Raw genomic sequence first — 22708 nt, forward strand, 5'->3', positions numbered from 1 at the left:
CTATCTCATGTGAGCCTGAATAAGTCAATTAACCTGTGGGGCTGAATGATTTCTAACCTCTTCTTTGTAAACTTATAAAGCAGTTCTGGCTTCTAAGAATAACTGGATAGATACAAAAACTCTTTATAAAACTTTGCATCTAATGCTTAGTTTTAGACAACACAGTATGACCATTTTGTTATAAGCTATTATAACTTTTCATACCTGATTGCTCTTGATGGTGTTAAGTAGCAAGTAGGTACCAGAATTCTGTTTTGCCTAAATCTTTCCCTTCCCACAAACTATTGTAATGTTAGCATCATGTCACTGAGCAGAGTGAAGATTTGACTAATGTCTTTGTTCTCTCTTTTTAATAAAGACAAATCACATTAATCAGGCCTCAAGTGGGCATTTTCTTACTTATAAAATGTTAGCTTTTCTGCAGTTTCCTAAAGGAAGCACATGATTCTTAGAGCAGCATTTTACCCCGTGTGACTTGAACACAGTAATGGATAATGGTGGTGCGCCTGGGCTAATCCATTCCACAGGCTCTTGTGTAACTGCCAAGATGAATCCTGCATGGTTGAGAGGATCTTACCAGGTTAAAACAGAGGCAGCTTTCATGTGGACAGGAAACAGGGAAGAGAGGACAATTTTGTCGCGAATTTCTCAAATATGTGAAATGTTCAGTTACAAAACTTGGGCATTCTGTCGAGTCTTTGCTCGTGGTACAGTAATTTATAGAAGCATGATGTAAATATTAGAATTCCATATCATAGTAGAGTGGAACCTTTTATAATAAGGTAAAAAGGCCATAGGTGGAGAGAGGGAGGGTGGGAGAGATATTTACTAAAAGCCACTCTCTTGGGCAGGGAAATATCTTTTATCTGACTTCAGTGACCCCTCATAGGTGGATATTCTAAAGGGCAGTGACTTGCAAAGATTGTTTCTCCTGTGAATCGAAAACCTAGAAACTCTTCAACGATTTCTCCATTAGTTGTGAAATAGATGTGTTTCACAGAAACTATTAGCAGAGTGGCCAATTAGTAACAAAAATTGATCTGTTTGTCACAAAGGACAGCATTTGGAAGATGAAAGCCTCCACCCCAAGAATGGATTTTCGATTTCTTAGCTTCTAGGTTTATAGAGTACATATAGAGACTGTACTTTCACTTTTCCATTTAAAAAGCCAGCAACTCTACAGGAAAAATTAATTGACAGGAAAGCAAAATTGGAGGCTCTTGCTCTGAAAAAGGCAATGGGTGGGGGTGGGGTAGGAGCCAACACCCCGGGTCCCTGAGACAGAGGCAGGGCTGTCCGTAACCGTGGACGTCATGTGTGTTGGGAGCCACAGATGCAAACAGAATTTCCTCCTCTTGGACATATGAATGTTTGTCCAGAACCAGCAAGCTCCTCTCCAGAGTTTAAACCAAGGGGTCCCAACCATGCCTGCATGACAGTCTCCTGGAAAGGTTTTATGAAACATCCATGACTGGACTCTCATGCCATGCCAAATAAACCAGAAACTGCGGACAAGGACTGAGCATGGCATGTTCTGACCTGTCAGTGGATCTAAGACCCGGCAGAGTTACCTGGAGGGCTTGTTGAAAGCCGGGCTCTACTCCACACTCACACCAGCTTTTGCATAGGGCAGGTGCTCTAACTTTGCTGAATTAATATCACAACGTTTGAATCTGAAAGGAACACTTCTCTAGTACAGAGCTGACTAATGGAAACTGAGCACTGCTCCATCGCCCTTGGGCCTGAACTTGTCTTTCATAAGTAGCTGCCACGAGGGCAGGGCTCCACTCTCTCCACATTTGATGTTGTTGCTTCGCTTTTCTTAGGTGGTGGTTGAGATGGAGTCTCTAGATGCTGCCCAGGGCGTCTCTCTTCCCACCTCAGCCTCTCAAGCAGCTGAGATCCCAGGCGTGTTCTACCACATTGGGCTTTCATCAGATTCATAAGAGGGCCCCATGACCTGGACATGTTACAAGGCACTTTTCTGAGAATTAAATGTCATTTTCCTCTAGGTTTTAGTGTCCATTAATAAAGAAAAGAAGTATTCCTTTATGCCCCTTTTTCAGTATTCATAAGCACAGAAAACATTCCACTTTGTTAAAAATATAATAAACCAGGCACTAAAGCACTCGCCCCTTCATCAAAGAGCCTTTTTGTAAGTGAAAGTCCATCTTGTTTGGTTTTATTTTGAATAGAATTTGTTGCAATTTGAAAAATATAGGGAGAGATTGTCAGTTCTTCAGAGCAAGGCATCCTGGCTACCCTTAAGGCCTATGAGGGAGAGGCCCACAGTAATTGGTTGAAAGCTGAGTGATATTGGTAACATATATTACTCAGTTTTGAAAAACCACACAAGAATAATAATAAAATATTACCTTTATGAAGCTCTGTAGTAAATGAATTGGAAAAGTTTTCTGGATTGTTTTTCAAATAAATTTGTGTTTTTCTTCCTCCCAACCAAATCCTGGCTTTCAAGACTCAAAGAGTCACCTTTTACAAGACAAAATCTTTGAACTAAACATATTGTGCTTTGATAAGAGTATAGCAATTATTTGTAATTAGATTTTCTTTTTACATGATGTTTGGCTCTTATGAGCTAGTAACTGGATTGTAATATCTCTCTCTCACTGTCATGCCGTATGAAACGGTGTAGTAAGTTTATAACAATTAGGAAAAGAGAGAGCTGGGAATTTAGCTCAGTGGCACCACACCTGCCTTGCAAGTGCAAGGTCCTGAGTTTGATTCCCCAGTACCAAAAAAAAAAAGGAACAGAGAGGAGAGTTCAGAAGGGAGCCTCCAACTAATGGCCATCTTCCCCAAGGTAAATTTTTTCTTGTTGTTTTGCTTTTCTCTGTAGCTCTTCTGTGCCGAGCACTTCTCATATTCACATACAACTTAATTTAGAGAAATTATCTTTTGAGCTCTCAGTCCCATGCACGGTCCATTGAAGGTCCTAGGTTCCTATTGATTAGTGTTGGTCCAATGGCACCTATTCACCAGGAGACCCCTACAGTCTCTCTCTCCCCCCTTCTGTCTTTTTTTCTCTTTATAAAGAATTTATAGAGTTTTGAGACTTAAAAAAATTTTTTTTTGCAATACATCATAGATATTTTCCAATGTAAACCAAGATCTGCCTTATTTTTTTTGGGAAACTGCATCTTATTGCACAGCATGGGTTCACAGAATTTACCTTTTTAAAAATGAGTTCTCTATGGAATTAATATGAGAAAATGAAAAAATGGAAACAAAGTCTTTGTAAATAGGGAGGGATGGAGGGGTTGAAGGGAGGGCAGGGGAAGGGGGAAACAATAAGAACCAAGAGAGACTATGTAAAGGTGCAAATTTCCAATGATGAATGTCATTACATTGTATACCTAAAGTGTGCCAATAAAATTAAGTTTTAAAAAGTGAGTCCAGCCGGGGATTTAGCTCAGTGGTTCTGCCCCCTGCCTTGCAAGCGCAAGGATTCGCGTTCAATCCCTGGTACCAAACTCCCCCCCCAAAAACAAAAATGAGTCCACTAGGGATGAATATTTAGGGTGTCCCAGTTTTTTCCCATGATAAACATAGCAATGGACATCCACCTAAGTACAGCTTTATGCCCTTGCTCTTTGGAGGATTATTGTGCCTATCACTACAGTTTTCCTCCCTTTAGCCCTAGCAGTCCAAAGCCCTGGATATGATCTATGTTTGCCATGTAGCAGATATAGAAACTTGGGGAAATTACTTAAGTTCATTTTTGCAAGATGGAAATACCAATCACTTTCTTGCCTCTCTCACAGTGTCGATGCCAAGGGGCGGTGATGAATGAGAGCATGCTTAAAAACTGCACCACCATACAAATGCAAGCTGCTATTATCTTATCAGTGTTTCATATTCTTTTTGTAATATACTGCATACATTCACTTTAGTTCCTCACGGCCACGTCCTACGCTCTGCATCCAGCAAATTCTCACTGAATGAAACTGAATGCTACTAGCATTTCTCAGATTTTGGTTCGTGGACTACCAGCAACAAGTCACCTGATGTACTCATGTTAGAGGCTGATTCCTGGGGCCCTGGCCTTCTCTACCTAATGAATCAGGTAGAGTAAGGGTGAGGTAGGGGCCTTGATTCTGGTTTGGTTTTTTCCTCAATTTGCCTAGCGATTATGATGGAGGTGAAGGTTTGAGAACCGCTGGACTGGGCTGACATCGTCATTGCTCACCCTCGTTGTGTCAGTTCACCTTGATTATCTTCTTGACTGGGTTCAGAGACCCCTGGAGAGGCCATTGGATTGTGAGGGCACAGGCTCATCACAGGGTCACTAGACTGATGAGCTCAGAGCTAAACAGGCCCAGTCGGTGGAAGCAGGCATGGTGGCAGGAACTTGGGGATTCTATCTGGTGCCTGCCCACTTCCTCTCTGGCTCTTCCCCGGTGCCCTGCTTCCCAGATGTCATCAGATGAGCACCCTTCCTCCTCTGTGCCCTCTGCCTTGATGTTCCTACCTTGAGCAAGCTAATCACGCTCTGAAACTGAGCTAAAATAAACCTCTCCCTCTTCCTTTAAGTTGTAGGTGTCAGGTATTTTGTCCCAGCAATGAGAAAGCTCACCAAAGCACTGACTGAGAGCTCCCTGGTAGGAAAATGCAACACCACCTTTTGGCCAGAAGATACACAGGTTTAATTCAGGAAACTGTCTCTTGCGCATTTTCCTGACACGAGTCCCATTTTAGTATCCTTGGAGAACCATCTCAGAATGTCAGACTGTTCAAATAGACAATAAGTTCTTTGCAAAGCAGTTTCCCAAGAGGGTCTTCTTGCCAAGTTTGAGGGTTGTGTGGATGTCTAGATTTGGCTAAGAAAGTTACCTGCCAGGGTTGCCGACAGTCAAACTGAATGTGGGCAGAATGTCTCCGAGGAAGTAGGAAACTAGGGCAGCTCATTCTGGGCAATGGGGGCCACGAATAATGCACTCAGAGAGTACGGTTTCCATTCATGTAGCTATCCTCGTGTTAATATTTGCAGTTGCTTTAGTATGTAAAAAATGAAGGGAGAATAAGAAGGGGCACATAAAAATATCAAACATAGCACATTTTGACATTACATTCTCAAAGAATGGAGGATATATGCCAGCAGAGAGGGACAAAGAGGATGACTACTCCCAAGACCAGGTGGTAAGACTAGCTCACATTTTGGGAGCTTGCTTGGTGGCAAAGCTGTGTACAATGTGCTACAGGTATTATCAGAATACACTTCACTAATTTTCCGATAATACCAAGTTTTTAATAAAATTAAATTTGGGACAAAGTCAAGGACACATGAACAAACACTCCAGATGAGCCAGCAGGTGGAGTCTGAGACACTGGATTGTCCTAGAGGTCATTAGCTTCTGTTCTATAATGTCATCTGCCAGACAACTTTATTGGCTAAGGTTATAATGTGTGAGCCACTGGCATAGCACGTGAAGGGTAAGGCACTCTTGGGAAAGAAGAACAAACAAATTTGGAACATCTAGTGCTGTTTGACATTGTCACCTGTGAGGCTGATGACAGCATCTGGTGTCCCTGTCCAAATCAAGGAGCATAAATGTCAGACAACATTTCAAATCTCCCTGTTTGCATAGTCTGTGATATAAGGCCCCTTGTTGAAGGTGGACTCCCTGTCTCATAAAATCTCTTATAAATAAAAATGTATGTTAACTCAAAAAACCAGCTTGGTCTCTACAGATTAGGGATAGCAATCAAGAGAAGAAAATCCAAAGGCATGAGGCTCATTGAGCCAATCAGGGGACTCTACATTTGGGAACGTTCCTGCCCTAGGAGAAGGGTTAGTGGCTAGAGAGAGGACCCATGGAGACCATCTGAGATCATCTATGAGCTGTATAAGAGCAAAAGATAAGGAGAAAGAATTAAGACCCTGGTTATTAGCCATATCCGGGTCACATCAGGTTTTCCTTGGATCCGAACCTGTGTGTTCAATGATAGTTGAACATCCAAGTCTTCGGTGTACCCCACGCCTCATAAGCAGCTCCTCTTCCTGCTGCCTTTTCTTGAATTTATCCAGATTAACTGCAGTTCCTTTGACATCAAAGGTGGAGTCACTAGTGGGATGTGGGGTTCCCAGTCCCCAGAATCCTCGGTTCCCAAGCTCTGACCCTACTAGGGGTTCAGAGTATACCCAAGTATGCTCTGCATTGCTGCTCTCTGAGAGCCAGTGTTGTTCTTTCCAGTAGCCCACATAATTGGGCGAGTACCGGGGCTGTGCCTTCTCAATGGAATGCATTATAAGAACAAAATAATTGAAAAAAAGATTTAAACTTTTTCAATAGTAATATTGGTTTTTAAAAGTGTTTTTTCTGAGGAAGCAAAGATGGCAGAGTAGTAAACAGCAGCAAATCAGCATCTCTGAGATTTAGAGTCCTGTCTTGGAGAAGAAAAGAAGGAGGGAGGTGTTTCCCTAGGACTCAGGAAGGATCTGAAGGGAGAATTGGAGCCCACGGGGAAAGTGAAGAGGCACACCTCAATGCAGAAAAAGGGGGCAAAATGTACTTTCTGCCTGACTCCCAGTTTGTGGCATGAGAGAGAAGGCTCAAATCTGCAGAGACACAGTGAGAGTGGCTGACTCCAGAGGCCTCCAGGGAGAAATGCACCAGTGAAACAGAGCAGTGGATGTTGTAAGCTACAACAGCTAGTGAATGACTCTACTCCAAGCATTTCCTGGAGAAGGAGCTTGAGCAGATGCCATTTTAGGAAGGGGCCAACTGAGCCTGGAATTTGGAGCAGCTGTGGATTGGCTTCCTCTCAGGGCTCCCAGTGATTGGGTGAGGTGCAACCGCAGGAGACATCCAGGGTCAGAGAGCTGAGGTCAGGCCAGTAAGAGACACCCAGTGTGTTGTAGGCTGAACATCTCAGGCCCCAACCCTATAAGCAGAGGCCAGCATCAGCCTGAACTTCTGTGGAGTTGAAAACACCAGAACCAGCACCCTACCCTAATCCTTCTGCAGGCTTACTGGGATTATCCAGCATGGATCTGGGCTCTGTCTGCCTCCTTTGTCTACCAGGGACAGCAGAGACACATCCTGAATTGGACACTACCACAGAACTGTAGACCTCAGAAGATAATCTCTCTCTTTTTTCCTTTGCTTTTGCTTTTTGTTTTTTGTTTTGTTTTGCTTTTTCTTGATGTTTTTTAATGAGTGCACATATTGTTTTTAGTTTTTTTGGTTTTGTTCAGTTCTTGTTTTTGTCTTTTCCTTCTTTCCCTCTGTCTTCACTAGTTTTCCAAAGCCTGGGTAAACTTCCTTTGTCCTTCAGCCTTGCTTCTTATCTCTTTCTTTTCTTTTATTTCTCTTGTTTTTCCTCTTATCCCTTTTAAATTTTTTCCCCTGAGGGTAAAATTTCTCTATTGAGGGAATATTTACTGTATATAATTTTCTCTCTCTCTCTCTCTCTCTCTGTGTGTGTGTGTGTGTGTGTGTGTGTGTGTGTGTGTGTGTGTATTTTAGTACCAGGGATCGAATTCAGGTCCTTGGGTTTTGGAGGCAGGCAGTGGAACCACTTAGCTAAATCCCTGGCTGTACATAATTTTCTGATTTGTTTTAGATTTTGTTAAGTTTTGTTATAAATCTTGTGTACCCATGGTTTAAGGTGACAAATTAACAGTTGCCACAGTTTGTCATTTTCTAGGATATAATTGATGCTATTGTTATTACTGATTGTACTACTTTAGCCAGGGTGACATAGTTACTGTGATCCACAACTGTATTCCTTGTATACTAATACTTAGATTGTCTGGGGGTCATGAACAATACCATAGTCCAGCATCAAAGAACTGGGTGCTAAGCCACATAGGCAGCAACTTCTCATCCCTAATAAGCTGAAGAGGCAGGATCTTGGGACAGACTCAAAAGACAAAAGCCAGCTACACCTAGAAGACATCTCTGAAAAGTAGTCATTTCCTAAGGAGGCCTCAATGTTGTGCCAAGCAAGCTGATAAATCACCAAACACTGGGACCAACAACAAAGTTAAACTGAAAGGAATTTATTCACATGTGTGGACTCCACTCCCTAAGCAAAGTGAAGCCCTGAGTCCAGGAACAGCACAGTTTTTATAGGGTTGTAACAGCATAGCTTTTATAGGTGTTATTTAAAGAAGAGAAGTTCAAGGGGAGGTTAACATGTTTTTTTGACTAGTTGCAAAATATTTTTCACCACAGCTATCTTGCTGCCTTGTCAGGTTAGGGTAATTCACAGGAAAGGGAGGCACCAGGCACCATCCCTTTCTGAGAAGTGATGAAGCAAGTACAGAAGCAGAACAAGCAGTTACAAAAATGCACTCTGTAAGAGGAGGGGTATGAGGGAAGTTCATCTTCAGGCCAAGATGGCATTTCTTAGGTTCATTTTGGTCTCACATTCCCCACTGATTTTTTTGTACAGAATCAAACCTTTTATTCATCATCTCATCTCTACATATTCTCCTTCTTCAGGCAATGGTTTATACATCTGGCTTAATAACATGATTTTCACATTGTCTATTTGTTTGGACACATACCTGGTTATGACCTTTAGTATGCAGCAACATGATAACAAATGCACAACCACAATTAATGACTAAACAAAACTCAGACAGATTAAGTGATTGTGTCAGCTGAATCTAAACATTACCAACAAAGTCTAATTGTCTTTGGGGTAATATTGCCAATGTTTCAGAAAATAATGACTTAAAAATAATAATCATAACAAATGTTGAATTATGGGTCAATATAGCAAACATCATTTGTCCCTTTTCAGTCTTAGCTTTTTGTTGCCTGGTTGACTGATGATCTTTCATTTGACCTCCAGGGTGTCTTCAGGAGCTGCTTTAATGTGACAGTGATGTATCCATGGTGTCTTTCTCGTGATCTTCACAGCAGGTGGCATTGTCAAGATCACCTGGAAAGGCCCTTTTAAATGTGGCTCCAGAGCCTTAGATGAATGTCTCTTTACCAGTACCAGATCTCCAGGCTGAAATTTATGATGGGTAACATCAGGTTGAAGGGCCGGCCTGGCCTCCTGAACTCAATTCTGTAGCTTCTGTTGGATTACCTGGAGGGCCTTTAAAGAGTTTAACAGTATGATTTTCACATTCTGATACATTTTCCAAATTTACCCTGGGCAGTAAGGGAGGTGGTCTCCTGAACATGATTTCATAAGGAGTTAATTTTTCTATATAAGGAGGGCACCTAGCCTGCAAGAGGGTCAGTGGGATGAGGTCCTCCAGTTTCTAAAACAAACTTAGTTAATGTCTCTTTTAAGGAACGATTCATCCTTTCCACTTGCCCTGAACTTTGTGGATGATTGGTACAATGAAGTTTCTAATCAATGTTAAGGGCCTTGGCCACCAATTGGGATACCTTAGCCATGAAGGCCGGGCCATTGTCGGACCCCAGAGCACAGGGGAGGCCAAATCAGAGGATGAGCTCCTGTAACAACTTTTTACTGACTATTGTAGCTGTCTCTCCTTTAGTTGGGAAGGCTTCTACCCATCCAGAGTAAGTATCTACCCAAACCAACAGGTACCTGTATCCACGGCTGGGCTTGACTTCAGTAAAATCCAATTCCCAAAATTCCCTGGGATGCTCTCCTCGGAGTCAGGTTCCCTCGCCTCTGAGCATTGCCTTGGCATTTACCTGGGCACATGTCTGGCACCGGGTGCAAACATCCTGGACCATGGCAGCCAGCTTAGGAGTTAAAAACCTGGAACTTATCAGTTGTCTGAGTTTCTTTTCTTCTAGGTGAGTAAACTGGTGTATCTGCTGAATTAGCTGTCTGCCAAGAGCCTGAGGCAAGCAGACTTGGCCGTCGGGATGGCTCCACCATCCTTTTTTATCTTGTATAGCTCCCACCTGGGCATTTTGTTTTTCTTCCTCTGATGAATAATGTGGCTTAGCTGGCAGCTCAGGAAAAGCTTTAAGGGGCAGGGTGGGGGCCATCCCCACTGGTTTTCTGGTAGCCAGTCTAGTAGCTAGGTCAGGCTTCTGATTTCCTATGGCCTCCAGTGTGTCAGACCTCTGATGGCCCTTGCAGTGCATTATAGCCACTGATTTAGGCTTCCATACAGCTTCTAGTAAAGCTAGGATCTCATGTTTATTTTTGATGTGTTTACCTCCTGACGTGAGCAGGCCTCATTGTTTATATAACTCTCCATGAACATGCACAGTTGTGAAGGCATACCGACTATCCATTATAGATATTATTCCCTTCACCCAGATTTAAGGCCTGAGTGAGAGCCATCAGCTCTGCTCACTGGGCTGAAGTTCCAGATCCCAGAGCAGCAGCCCACCTCGTCACTCCCTGGCCATCCACCAATGCTGCCCCTGCATACCTGACTCCTTGCTCAATGAAGCTGCTTCCATCTGTGAAGAATGTCTCCTCAGAGTCTTTTAGGGGCACATCCTTCAAATCAGGTCTGGTCGAGGTTATGTCTTGGAGGGTCTCCTGGCCATCATGCAGTGGAATTGTCGGGTCTGAGGCAGGCAGCAGGGTCACAGGTTTTAAGGTAGTGGCCTCTGTGAACTTGATCCAGGGCTGGTCAATCAGGAGCGCCTGGTACTGAGTCAGTCTGGTGTTTGATATCCATCACTCAGAGCCTCCTCACATCGTGGAGGAGGCTGCATGTGGCGCACTGATCGTGAACCCCTGACCCAAGCTTAGCTTGTTTGCCTCCTTAATGAGGAGGGCTGTTGCTGCGATGGCTCTGAGGCAGGGTGGTCAGGCAGTGGCCACAGGATCAAGCCTTTTGGACAAATAAGCCACAGATCTTTTCCAGGGTTCTAAAGTTTGAGTAAGGACCCCTTTTGCCACTCCGTCTTTCTCAGCCATGAATAATTGGAAAGGTTTTCCAATGTCTGGGAGGGCCAAAGCTGGTCCCTGAACAAGGGCTTGTTTCAGGGTCTCAAATGCCCTCTGTTCGGTCTCTGTCCACACTAAGGGTGTGTTTCCTCTGGCTGTGGCTGCATATTGGGGCTTTGTGATCTCCACAAACCCTATAATCCAGAGTCGACAGTAACCAGCAGTTTCCAAAATCTCTCACACCTGTCTCTTTGTGGTGGGTGTTGGGATCTGTAATATAGTTTGTTTCCATCTCTGAGACAGTCATCGGGTGCCCCTGTCAATCTCATACCCAAGGTAAGTGACCTGGGAGGCACAGATCTGGGCCTTTCTGGCTGACACTCAGTATCCCAATTTTTGTAACAATCCCAACAAGTCCTTAGTACCTGCCATGCAGGTGTCCTGATCATCAGCCGCTACTAGGAGGTCATCTACATACTGGAGAAGAGTCACTTCAGGATGAGATGCTCTGAACGGAGCCAAGTCCTTATTTAGAGCCTCATCAAACAGGGTGGGAGCATTTTTGAACCCTTGTGGCAATCTTGTCCAGGTCAGCTGTCCTGAGTACCCTCCTTTGGGATCCACCCATTCGAAGGCAAAAAGGGGCTGACTCACCTTGGCCAATGGCAGACTGAAGAAGGCATCTTTGAGGTCCAGCACAGTGTAGACTTGTTGTTGCAGGGGCAGGAGGCTCAGCAGGGTGTAGGGATTTGGTACAGTGGGGTGTACAGTCTCAGTTCTTTTGTTTACCTCTTGGAGGTCTTGGACAGGCCTGTAGTCAGAAGTACCAGGCTTTTGGACAGACAGGAGTGGGGTGTTCCATGGCGGTTGGCATAGCCTTAGGATTCCAGCATCCAGGAGTTGGTTGATGTGTGTCCAAATCCTTTCTCTTGCCTCCTTTTTGATGGGATACTGTCGAACAGAAACGGGCTGGGCATTGGATTTTAGACTGACCTCTATAGGAACTTGATGGCTTGCTAATCCAGGGGGATTTGTTTCAGCCCACACAAGGGGAAACTTCATCTGTAGACCACCAATCTGCCCAGCTCACTTGTCCTCTGGCTCAGAGAGCATCAGGTATTCAGAAGCCAATGGGCGAGTCACCATAACTTTGACAGTCCCCTGTGGGATGCCTAGTTTTAGGTCTGCCTTTTCCTCTGCAAAGGTAATTGTTATACTCAATTTTCTTAGCAGGTCCCTACCAAGCAAGGGGTATGGACACTCTGGAATCACCAAAAAGGAGTGGGTCACTTGCCTGTGACCCAAGTCTACCATTCATGCAGTTGTCCATTTAAAACCTTGAACTCCCTTGCTGGTAGCCCCCTGTACCAAAGTCTTTTGTGTTGTCAATTTTCCTAAAGGTTTTGTTAGTACCGAATGGGCTGCCCCATATCTACTAGGAAACTGGTTGTAGTGCCCCTGACTTTTACTTTTACCATAGGCTCGCAGGGGCTCAGTTTGAATGAGCCCTGACTTCCCTATTCCATTTCTTCAAAGGTCAGGACCTCCTGCATCTTTTTCTGGTTCTGTCCCTCTTTTTCCTTCTTGAGGGGGCACTTATTTTTCCAATGTCCAGTCTGTTTGCAATAGGCACATTGGTCCCTTCTGAGCCTAGGCCGCAGGGGTCACTCCGACTTAGATCTCCCAGTCTGCTTGCTTGTCTCATAGTTTTTGAGAGCAGCAATAGTAACTTTTTTTAGCTGCTTGGCAATTTTCTCTTCCGGGGAGTCCTGGTTGTCAAAAACCTTTTGAGCTATACTCAGGAGCTTGGACCTGTTTTTTCCCTCAAATCCTTCCAATCTCTGAAGTTTTTTTGTCTAATATCTAGGGCTGACTGTGACACAAAGGCCAGATTTATTGAGGCTGTGTTTTCTGGAGCATCAGGATTAATGGGTGGATAGACCCGATATGCCTCTAGAAGGTGCTCCAAGAAAGCCGAGGGAGACTCCGTCTTATCCTGTTTTACTTCACTCGCCTTAGTCAGATTAGTCGGCTTCCTAGCCACTTGGTGGAGTCCCTGCAAAAGGTGCTGGTGGTAACTGGCCAGATCTCTTCTACCTGCATCAGTGTTGGGGTCCCAGTCCAGCCGGTGGGTCAGCACCTCAGCCTCTGCTTTCTGCAGATAAACCGGAGTGCTAGGACCAAGGTCTGGGTTTAGTCCCAGGGCCACCTTAACAGCCTCTTGCAAAATCTGGTCTCACTCCTCTGTAGTAGAGGGTGTGAAGCAGCTGTTGGCAGTTGTCCCAAGTGGGCTGATGAGTATGGAAAATAGACTCTAAAAGATGAATTAAAGCCTGGGGTTTTTCTGAAAAAGGAGCAACTTGATTTTTCCAATTATAAAGGTCACTAGTAGTGAAAGGAACATAGATGAATCCCCCACCTGGTTCAACTTGTTTCAAAGGAAGGACAGTGGACGTTACCTGGCTGGTTGCCCCCTGAGACTCATAGGACTGTCCTGACTGGGTGTGAGGAGGGGATAGGGAATCAGGCGGCACAGAGGGGACAGAGGAATCACAGGGGGTAGAATCAGAGGGAGAGTCGGGGTCTTCTTCAGGCCCTTCCCTGTGAGCCCAATAAGGGGGTGGGCAAGGCCAGAAGTCATCCTCATCCTGCGGGGCCTGAAAAACCTTATGCTTTGGAAGGGGCTTGGTGACAAGAACAACTGATTGTCCTCACCTGTTGTGAAACTTATCTTCCACAAACCTCCTGTGTCTCAATCCCAGGCAATCAAGGGAGGGAGGAGGGTCTTTTATGAGGTCCATCCATACATCAATATAAGGAAACTGGTCAGGATGGCGAGGCCCTCCCTTTCCTGTGACCCTGTTCCAAACCTGCTGGGTAGTCTGAATGTTGAAACTTCCCACACCTGGCCATCCCACCCCAAATTATGGCCACTCTAATTGACATAGGGCCTGTAGTCTTCCTTTTGAGAACTCGATGCCATAGTCATCTGCTTTCTGTGGGGTATAAATTTGAGAGAAATGTTGTAAAACACACTTAAGGGGGGTTGAGAGGGTAGATTGTCCGGATCCCATGATCTGTTGACAAGTGGAGGCAAAAAGGCACACAGAGCAAGCTGACAAACAACAGAAAACAGATGCACAAATATTTAGACAAACTATACCCATAAATATTTAGACAAACCAGACCCAGGGGTAAACTGACTAGAAGGCTTCCCATTGTCATGATGAAGCCCTGGGCGGGGGAATTACTGTTGCGTCTGACTTCCCTTTCACCTTCTTTTGGATCCACTGACTGAGAATCATAAGATTTTTACCTGACCTCTGAAGGTTTTCCAGATAAACTCCCCTCAGCTGGACCGACCCGAATTCTCTGCTCAAGAACAGAGCCCCCAGGGCCCTGATCAAATGGTCAGGGTGGCCTCCCCAGGGCTCCCGGACCACAGCAGCCTGAGACAGGGGCCATCTGCCGAACAGAAGTCACCGAGTGATGGTGATCTTGCTGGGGCCTCCAAAATTGTGCCAAGTAAGCCGATAAATCACCAAAACTGGGACCAACGACAAAGTTAAACTGAAAGGAATTTATTCATATGCGTGGACTCCACTCCCTAAGCAAAGTGAAGCCCTGAGTCCAGGAACAGCACAGTTTTTATAGGGTGTTGTAACAGCATAGCTTTTATAGGTGTTATTTAAAGAAGAGAAGTTCAAGGGGAGGTTAACATGTTTTTTTGACTAGTTGCAAAATAGTTTTCACCACAGCTATCTTGCTGCCTTGTTAGGTTAGGGCAATTCATGGGAAAGGGAGGCACCAGGCACCATCCCTTTCTGAGAAGCAGTGAAGCAAGTTTACAGAAGCAGAACAAGCAGTTACAAAAATGCACTCTGTAAGAGGAGGGGTATGAGGGAAGTTCATCTTCAGGCTAAGATGGCATTTCTTAGGTTTATCTTGGTCTCACACTCAATACTAGTAACAACGCTACCTACCATAAACAATTTATAAGCAGGCACTAAACTAAAATTGAAATGGATCAAAGATCTAAATATTGAAACAGAAACATTTAATCTGTTGGAAAATAAAATAGGTAAAACTCTTGAAGACATAGGTGTAGGGAAAGACTTTATGAACAAAACCTTTGTCACACAGGAAATATTATAAAGAATCAACAGCTAAAATCGCATCATATTAAAAAGCTTTTGCACAGCAAAAGAAACCACCAAATGAGTGAAGAGACAACCCATAGAATGGAAAAAATTTTTACCAGCTATTCCTCAGAAGAAGGACTAATATCTAGAATATACAAAGAAGTTAAAAAAAGACCCCACAAATTTAAAGACCCAATCTTAAATAGACACTTCTTAAATGAAGAAATACAAGCAGCAAACAAATATATGAAAGAATGTTCGACATCATGGATATTCAAGAAATGCAAATTAAAACAACACTGAGATTCCACCTCTACAGAAAGAATGGGTATCATCAACAAATCAACCAATAACAAATGCTGGCAAGGGTGTGGGGGGAAAAGGAACCTTTTTCCACTGTTTGTGGGAGTGTAAATTGGTACAACCAATATGGTAATCAATATGGAGATTTCTCAAAAAACTGAAACTAGAGGTTCCATTTGATCCAGTGATTCCCCTTTTTAGTATCTTCCTGAAAGAGTTAAAATCATCATACCACAGTGATATCATACATAGCCATGTTTATAACAGCACAGTTTGTAATAGCTAAATCTTGGAAACAGCCCAGATGGCCATCAATGGATGCATGGATAAAGAAAATGTGGTTTTTATATACAATGGAGAACTACTCTGCCACAAAGAAGAATAAACTTGAGACATTTTTAGGTAAATGGATGCACTTTGAGACCATACCTTTGAGTGAAATAAATCAGATACACATGTTTAAAAATCACATTGTTTCCCTTGTGTGAGAAATTGAAAAAGTAAATAAGGAGCAGAATGGGAAGTAGGAAGAAAATGTTCAAATGGGAAGGGGAACAAGGGAGGGTGAGAGGAAAGGGAAGGAAGGGAAAAGGAAAAAAAGAAAATAGAAGGAAAAAATGGAAACAAAGCTTTTGTAGATAAAGAGGGGAAGGAGAGTTGACAGGAGGAGAGGAGAATGGGGAAAAAAAGAAGAATCAAGATATATCATGTACAGGTACACATTCCATCTCATGAACGTTATTATTATGTACATCAAAAGTTTACTGACAAAATTAATTTTTAAAAAGTGTTTTTTATTATGTTGTAGGGTAAAATATAGAAAGATAAATGTATAAAATTAAAGAAGTTAAGTAAAAACACTTTAATGCTAGAACTAAATTGGAAATTCTCGATAGGTACTCCTGTTTTTAAAAAGCATACATTTTCTTACTCTGTCCACTGAGATTATATCCAGTACACAATGTCCCCACATTATCACTTCTCTCTCTTAGAACCAGGTTCCAGATCTTGTGTTCAAAAATGCAAACAAGGAGACTTTCAAAGATGAACGAAGTCCTGTAGAAAGCACTCAGGAGCCAGAACAAGAGCTCTTTTTGTTTTGGTACTGGAATCAAACTCAGGGTCTTGCACTTGCCAGGTAGGTGCTGCACCACTAAGCTGCATCCCCAGCTCAAGAATTCTTTCACTGACCACATTTGTGGCAATTTGAACAACCATTTGCACCCTCTGATTGCAGTTTATTGAAAGTCATTGAATTTGTAACAAAAAAATCTATAGTCCATAATGATACAAAAATAATCAGAGGGGAAAAAAGACCTTATTTTTCACTATTTGAGGGAGCTGTGAAACTAACTACACACTTTGAAATTTGTGAGCAGTGGGAAAGAACAAACCATTACTCTTACTTTTCAGAAGGACCATGTCACTGGATAACCTGGTGCCTCCGGTTGATGAAGATTGTCCCCAACAGCATATGTGAAAGACAGAGGTGGGAAATCACTTGCAACACTTTCTATTTAATTAAATTGTTGGGCCAGTCATGGTGGTGCATGCCTGCACTCCCAGGATTTGGCAGACTGAGAGGCAGGAGGATCACCATGAGTTTGAGGCCAACCTGGGCTATGTAGTGAGTTCAGGATGGCCTGAACTACACAGGGAGACCCCATCTCAAAGAAACAACCACACACAAAAATTATTGATTCATCAAAAAACTTGTGTCGACACCATTAGAGGAATGAGTGGTGGAGAGCTGAGCTCTGTGTGGGGCCACAGAAACCCCACTGAGATTGGTCTCTGGTTGCAAAGAAGGAGCCAAGATGTTGCCCCACCCCAGCGGCTTCTTTCTTTTTTTTTCTTGTATTGAATTCTTTTGTTGGTACATTGTAGGTATACAACATAATTACATTTCTCATTGGGAATTGTACCTTTACATAATGCATCTTGGTTCTTATTTTTTCCCCATTCCTAGCCCTCCCTTCACCCCCTCCACCCTTCCCTATTTACAAAGACTTTATTTCCATTTTTTCCATTTCTCATCATTTTTTCTTTCCCTTCTTTCCTTTCCCCTGCCCCTCCCACTACCCCTACCCCTTTGGACCTTTTCTTCCTATTTTACATTATCAATTATTCATTCTAATCATTGGTACATTTTAGGTATACAATATAATGACATTCCTCATTGGAAATTTGCACCTTTACATAGTCTCTCTTGGTTCTTATTTTTCACCCTTGCCCAGCCTTCCCTTCAACTCCTCCATCCCTCCCTATTTACAAAGGTTTTCTTTCTATTTTTCCATTTTCTTTCCTTTCCCCTAGCCCTCCCACTTCCTTCCCCTTTGCCCCTTTTCTTCCTATTTCACATGACCTATTATACATTTAGTCCTTATTTACACTTTCAGTTTCTCACACCAGAGAAACTATTTGGTATTTACACATGTGTTTCCTATTTATTTCACTTAAGAGTATTGCCTCAATGTGCATCCACTTAGCTATAAATGTCTCTAATTTCTCATTTTTTATGGCTGAGTAGTACTCCATTTTATGGCTGAGTAGTACTCCATTTTATGGCTTAGTAGTACACCACATTTTCTTATCCAGTCTCCAGTTGATGGGCATTTGGGCTGTTTCCAAGTTTTAGCTATCACAAACTGTGCTGCTATGAACGTGGGTGCACATATATCACTGTGGTATGATTCTTTTAATTCTTTGGGGAAGATCCCCAACAGTGAAATAGCGGGGTCAAATGGGACTTCCAGTCCTAGTTCTTTGAGGTATCTCCAGACTGATTTCCACAGTGCTTGCACCAGTCTACACTCCCACCAGCAGTGGAGCAGGGTTCCTCTTTCCCCACAGCCCCACCAGCATTTGTTATTGGTTGATTTCATGATAGCAGCCATTCTTTCTGGGGTGAGGTGGAATCTCAGCATTGTTTTCATTTGCATCTCTTGAATGACCAGTGATGTTGAACATTTTTTCATGTATTTATTTGCTATTTCTACTTCTTTATCTGAGAAATGTCTGTTCATTTCAGATGCCCATTTTTGGATTGGGTCTTTAAATTTGGGAGGTCTGATCTTTTTAAGTTCTTAATAGATTGGAGATAGTAGACCTTTGTCTGAGGAAGAGCAGGTGAAGATTGTTTCCCACATTGTGGGTTGTCTCTTCACACTGCTGGTGGTTTCTCTTGCTGTGCAGAAGCTTTTTAATAAGAAGAGATCCCACTTGTTGATTGTTTGTGCTAGGTCACGGGCAACTGAGGTTTTGTTCATAAAATCTTTTCCTACACCGATGTCTTCAAGGGTTCTACCTAACCTCTGTTCCAACTGGTTCAGCATTTCTGTTTTAATATTTAGATCTTTAATCCATTTTGATTTTAGTTTAGTGCATGGTGAGAGATATAGGTCTAGTTTTAATCTTTGGTAAGTTGAAGCCCAATTTTTCCAGCACCATTTATTAAAGAGGCTATCTTTCCTCCAGTGAGGGTGTTTGGCTCCTTTGTCAAAGAAGAGATGGCTGAGTGTGTCTGGTGTTGTTTCTGCATCTTCTAATCTGTTCCACTGGTCCTCAAGTCTGTTTCTTTGCCAGTACCATGCTGTTTTTATCACAGTACCTTTGCAGTAGACTTGCAGGTTGGGGATTATGATACCCCCTGCCATGTCTCTGTTACCTAGAATTGCTTTTGCTATTCTGGGTCTCTTCTTGTTCCAAATGAATTTGTGGATTGTTTTCTCAATGTCCATGAAGTATGCTGCTGGGATTTTAATTGGGATTGCATTAAATCTATACAGCAGTTTTGGAAGTATAGCCATTTTCACTAAGTTGATCCTTCCTATCCAGGAGCAGGGGATGTCTTTCCATTTTCTGATATCATCTTCAATCTCTCTTTTCAGAGTGCTATAGTTTTCAGAGAAGAGGTCTTTGATTTCTTTCGTTAGGTTGATTCCTAGGTATTTCAGTTTTTTGGATGCTATTGTGAAAGGAATTATTTGCCCTATTTCTCTCTCAGTGAGTCTGTCATTTGTGTAGAGGAAAGCTATTGATTTTTGTGTGTTGACCTTGTAACCAGCTACTTGACTGAATTTGGTTATTAAGTCTAGAAGACTTTTGGTGGAGTTCTTGGGGTCTTCTATATAGAGTATCATGTCATCTGCATCTAATGACAATTTGACTTCATTACCTATCTTTCTTCCTTTTATTTCTCTCTCTTGTCTAATTGCCATGGCTAATGTTTCCAGAACTATATTGAACAAGAGTGGTGATAGTGGACATCCTTGTCTTGTTCCTGATTTGAGTGTGAAGGATTTCAGTTTTTGACCATTTCGTATGATACTGGCTGTTGGTTTTTCATAGATGGCTTTTATCAGTTTGAGATAGAGACCATCTATTCCAATTTTTGTAGGGTTTTTATCATAAATGCATGTTGGATTTTGTGAAATGCTTTTTCTGCATCTATGGAGATGATCATATGGTTTTTGTTCTTGGCTCTATTGATATAGTGTATTACATTGATTGATTTGCATATATTGAACCATCCCTGCATCCCTGGGATGAATCCCACTTGATCAGGGTGTATGATCTTCTTGATGATCTTCTGCATTCTGTTTGCCAGTATCTTATTAAGGATTTTTGCATCTATGTTCATTAGTGAGATTGGCCTATAGTTCTCCTTTTTGGTTGGGTCTTTCTCTGCTTTGGGGATCAAGGTTATGCTTGCTTCCAGGAGTGAATTTGGGAGTATTGCTTCCCTTTTAATTTCACTGAAGAGTTTAAACAGTAGTGGCAGCAGTTCCTCTCTAAATGTCTTGTAGAATTCAGCAATGAAGCCATCAAGGCCTGGGCTTTTCTTAGTTGATAAGTTTTTAATTACAGTTTCAATTTCATTGGTTGATATTGAGTTGTTCAGAATTTTTAGGTCTTCTTCGTTCAACTTTGGTAATTCATATGTATCTAGGAATCTGTCCATTTCTTCTGTGTTGTCCATCTTATTGGCGTATAGGTTCTGGAAGTAGGTATTGATGATCCTCTGGATTTCTGCTGGGTCTGTTGTAATTTCACCCTTTTCATTCCTAATTGCATGGATTTGGGCCTTTTCTTTCCTTTTTCTGATAAGGTTAGCTAAAGGTTTGTCAATTACGTTGATTCTTTCGAAGAACCAACTCTTGGCCTCATTGATTTTTTGTATCATTCTCTTAGTCTCCATTGCATTGATTTCTGCTCTGATCTTTATAATTTCCTCCCTTGTATGAGCTTTGGGGTTGTCCTGCTCTTCTTTTTCTAGAAGCTTGAGGTGCAGCATCAAGTTGTTTAATTGGGCTCGTTCTGTTTTCCTAATATGCATATTCACTGCTATGAATTTCCCTCATAAGACAGCTTTCATTGTGTCCCATAGATTCCGATATGTCATATTGTCATTGTCACTTAATTGAAGGAACTGTCTGATTTCTTCTTTAATTTCCTCTGTGACCCATTGGTTATTCAGAAGTGTGTTGTTCAATTTCCACATGTATATAAAATTTGTCCCATTTCTTTTGCTATGGATCTCCAATTTCATTGCACTATGGTTTGATAATATACAGGGGATAACTTCAATTCCTTTGCACTTACTTAAACATGTTCTATGTGTGAGTTTGTGGTCTATTTTGGAGAACAACCCATGTGCAGCTGAAAACAATGTGTATTCTGATTTTGTGGGGTGGAAGACTCTATAAACATGTTAAGTTCATTTGTTCAAGAGTTCAATTGAGTTCGCGTATTTCATTACTTATTTTTAGTCTAGTTGATCTATTTGTGACAGTGGGACACTGACATCCCTCACTACAATTGTATTAATGCATATATGACTTTTCATGTCCTTTAGTATTTGTTTTATATAGTTGGGTGCACTAGGGTTTGGTGCATAGATATTTATGATTGTCATCTCTTCCTCTTGGATTCTTCCCTTTACAAGGATGTAGTGTCCTTCGTCTCTCTTAATCAGTGTTGTTTTGAAATCTACTTGATCTGCAAACAGGATAGCTACTCCTGCCTTTTTTTTTGGATTCCTTCACATGGAGTATTGTTTTCTACCCTTTAACTTTCAGTCTACGAGTTTCAGTTTGAATTAAGTGTGTTTCTTGTATGCAGCATATTGTTGGATTTTGCTTCTTGACCCATTCTGCCAGTCTATTTCTTTTGATTGGTGAAATGAGACCATTAACGTTGATGGTTATAACTGAAATATATTGACTTGTCATTGCCGTGACTTTTTCTTTTTGTTGGGTTCTCCTCCTTTACATTTAATTTCTTGTCATGCCAGATTGGTTCATTCTGCTTTGCTTCCTGGGGTTGCAATCCTCAATGTCTGTTCCTAGAATATTGTGTAAAATTCTTTGGAGTGCTGGTTTGGTATTCACAAAGTTCCTAAGGTGCTCTTTGTCATGAAAGTATCTTATTTCTCCATCAATTTTGAAAGATAGTTTTGCAGGGTACATCAATCTGGGTTGGAGGCTGTTTTCCTTTAGGGCTTGAAATACATCACTCCAAGCTCTTCTTGCCTTGAGGGTTTGCATTGAGAAGTCTGTTGTGATTCTGATGGGCTTTCCTTTGTATGTGATTTGTTTCTTTTCTCTCACTGCTTGTAGAATTTTATTCTTCTGTTGGATTTCTGGAATCCTAACTATTATATGCCTCTGTGTAGATTTTTTTGATTAAGGCTAGCTGGAGTCCTATATGCCTCACTTATCTGTATGTCAAGCTCTTTTCCCCTCCTTGAGAAGTTTTCTGCCATCAGTTCTGTGAACATTTTTTTTATGTCATCTCCACTCTCTCCTGTTTCTTCTTTGACTCCAGTCAGTCTTATGTTATTCTTTTTTGCATCATCTAGCAGCTGCTGGATTGATTTCTCATGTTCCCTTATAATTTTGAAGCAATTTTTCTTTTTCTGTTCATTAGTTGCAATCTTATCTTCTATATCTGAAATTCTGTCCTCACATTGGCTAATTCTGCTGTGTAGGCTTTCAATGGAATTTTTCATCTCCTGGAAATCTATTTGCATCTGTTTTATGGATTCCATTTGTTTCCTATGTTGGAATTCCATCATGTTCCTGAGCTCCTCTCTAGATTTATTAATCATGTCTTGCACTAGGAGCACAATTTCTCCTGTTATCTGAGAAATTATTTCTGATTTCATTTTTTCCAGATCCCCTTTTGTTGCCAGTTCAGTGGGTCCAGGTGTTTGAGTATCAGAGTGTTCCATCTCATTTCCCTTTGGGGTTGCTGTAGGTGATCTGGAAGTCTGGTTTTGAGACTTATTTATGTGTTTTCTCATTTTGACTGGGGGGGGCGTGCAGAGGGAGTGCTGTTGGTGCTGCACAGCTCACCTCCTCTGAGCTGGGAGAGGTGGGACAGGAGCCAGGAGTGGCGGGAGGGATGGTGGCCCAGAAGCCCCTTCCTCTGGGCCGGGAATCAATCCT

The 22708-nt window shown here is 42.2% G+C and overlaps 1 pseudogene across 1 annotated transcript in view; it reads left to right on the forward strand.

The window, feature by feature from the left end:
- Positions 1-22708, forward strand: part of LOC101703004 (protein FAM204A pseudogene) — a 65770-nt pseudogene that overhangs the window by 6776 nt on the left and 36286 nt on the right. The window contains exons 2-3 of the transcript XR_015442545.1: positions 16250-16395; positions 16671-16746. The product of XR_015442545.1 is annotated as a protein FAM204A pseudogene (transcript). The remainder of the gene's footprint in view (positions 1-16249; positions 16396-16670; positions 16747-22708) is intronic.

This window comes from Heterocephalus glaber, unplaced genomic scaffold (assembly GCF_053883595.1).
Source record: "Heterocephalus glaber isolate CG9 unplaced genomic scaffold, H.glaber_assembly_v1.0 deba00001550, whole genome shotgun sequence".
NCBI lineage: Eukaryota > Metazoa > Chordata > Mammalia > Rodentia > Bathyergidae > Heterocephalus > Heterocephalus glaber.